Source organism: Otolemur garnettii, unplaced genomic scaffold (assembly GCF_000181295.1).
Source record: "Otolemur garnettii isolate 467f Iridium unplaced genomic scaffold, OtoGar3 scaffold00006, whole genome shotgun sequence".
In the NCBI taxonomy this organism is placed as follows: Eukaryota; Metazoa; Chordata; class Mammalia; order Primates; family Galagidae; genus Otolemur; species Otolemur garnettii.
Window position 1 is genome coordinate 24,002,235 of NW_003852401.1, and position 2,698 is coordinate 24,004,932.

Genomic DNA, 2,698 nt, shown 5'->3' on the forward strand with positions numbered 1-2,698 from the left:
GGGACAGTGTCTCACTTTATTGCCCTTGGTAGAGTGCTGTGGGTTCACAGCTCACAGCAACCTCCAACTCCTGGGCTTAGGCGATTCTCCTGCCTCAACCTCCTGTGTAGCTGGGACTACAGGAGTTGCCACAATGCCCAGCTATTTTTTTGTTGCACTTTGGCCGGGGCTGGGTCTGTACCTGTCACCCTCGGTATATGGGGCCAGCACCCTACTTGCTGAGCCATAGGCGCTGCCCTGACAAACTATTAAATGTACCTCTGAGTCGTCACATACTGTTTTCTTTTTCCACGGCCATCTAAAGATGGTGTACTAGAATTCCAACAGGCTATTTTCTGAGGATTTGAGGTGATATGGTTTCTGTTGTTCAGTTCTCATGGAGCTCATGCCGTGAATTAGTGGCTACTAACAAGCATGTAAGCCTCTCGAAAGAATACAGTGTAAAAGGTTGTTATCAATTTGACTAACAGGAAAATATCAAGAGTTTTAAAAATACCCCTGTGCCAAGATACCCAACAGCCAACATCTAACCAATTGAACACATCAAGACCAATTGGGTTTTCCCAGTTAGGTGGAATACTTGGATTTGATCTTTTAAGTCAGGGGTCCTCAAACTTTTTAAGGGGCCAGTTCACTGTCCCTCAGACCATTGGAGGGCTGGACCGTGGGCCCCGGGATGAGTCAGCTGCTAAGCAGGACAGGCAGCGGCGGCAAAAACACCTGGCGGGCTGGATAAATGTCCTAGGCTGGCTGCATGTGGCCTGCGGGCCATAGTTTGAGGATGCCTCTTTTAGGTCATTGAGATTCTGGGCTATAATTCCTAACTCTGTAAGATATAAAAACAGCATTTTCCTCCAATAAGATCACATGATCTTCACCCACTCCTCTGTTGTTGGATACCTAGGCTGATTCCGTATCTTGGCTATTGTGAATAATACTACAGTAAACATGGAGGTGTAGATGTCTCTTCCATAATTGTTTCCTTCCCTTTGGGCAGATTCCAGGTAGTGAGATTACTGGATCTTATAGTACTATTTGTAGTTTTTTGAGGAACCTCCATACTATTCTTCATAGCAGCAGTACTGGTTTGATTCCCACCAACAGTGTGTAAGAGTTCCCTTTTCTTGGCATCCTCACCAGCACTTGTTATTTTTTCTTTTTAATAGTAGCCGTAGTAACTATAGTGAGAGTAATAAATTTTCCACTTGCTTCTTAATGGGCAAAGACTAATACTTTTTCGACAATAATAATTTCCTCATCCTTTCAGCAGGAAAAAGGCTTTGATCCATCCAAAAAACATAAGTATAATTTTAAGCACATATTAGAAACCCATAGAGATGAGTAATTAAATGAAAATCATTTGTAAATGTTAAAATGGTACTGATAGTTGAGGATTCATATCTGGGCTTACTTGAATGGTCTTTCCAGGATTATGGTTTTGACAAATCAAGCCAACTTGAACAATCTATTCACCAGTATCTTTTCAAAATTTTTGCAATTTTATCAATACCGTGATGAGTTGCTGAATACAAGGCTTTCAGTCAGGAAAGTTGTAGAGGCTCTGAAGGTATCTAGCAACCATCTGGACCCTCCATGGGTCCCTGTTTTGTATTAAATTTGTGTATTTTATTATGACAGTCTTACTCGGTTTCAGGAGGATACTGCTGGTTATTAAACAAATTGTCACAAATTTGTTTTATGGATCAACCTTAGGGAGTTCATTCCAATTACAGAGTTTTGGTGTGCTAGTTGTCTCTTGAGCTGAACATTGGATATAGCAGCAATTCCTTGGTATTTTGTAGATATGAGCTTCAGTTTTTATGATAGCAGCTGTGAAGGTAAAAATAATACACAGAGATCCTCAACTTGAGGCCTGTTCTCCTTAGGCATGCCAGTTAGTATCCAAAACTCCCTCTGTTTTCCTAATATGCCAAAATCATGGGTGACTTAATAGGCATCTGGCTGTCCATATAGAGACTTATAGTCATACCTATGCCTATTCCATAGGCTCAAGTGAAAGCTAGTAATTTTGCAGGTTGGAATTTTTTTATTTTTGAGGCTGAATTAAAGTGAGGAAATACTCTTCTTTTTAGTAATCCATGTTGGTTATAACAGCATACCAAGGTTGGGAATTTCCTTTGGAATTTGTAGTATAGAAACTATCAATATAGAGTACTAATTTTAATTAATCAGTGGTGTTTCTTGTAAATCTAGGCTAAGAGTCAAGTTTTAGAAAACCAATGTGATACAATCATGGATCTCCCCTTCATTAATCAATGGTAGTGGGTAGCAGGGTTTGAGAGTTAAGCTGAAGAAGATATAGGTTTGAAGGAGACAGAATCTATAAAATATTAGTCACCCAGACCAGCAATTTCCTACAAGTCTGAGGAATTCACTGAATTGTCTTTTAGTCACAAGGATAATTTGGGATACAATTTATTCTTTCTAGAGATACCAAAATCCTTTTTAGGGATAAACTTCAATTTTTGTAAGAAGTAGTGTGTTAAATTTGGTAAGAATTGAAGTTTCTATCAAGAAGCTTTATGGCTCCTTGCAAATCAATTGTTTCAGTAATATACTGAATCAATTTCTGAGTCCTCTTTGGAAGAAAAGCAAAAAGGCAAATTATCTGCATATAGCATCAGGGTACACTCTCTGGGAAACTCGGGGGTTTTAAAATTCTGATGTAAAACTTGTA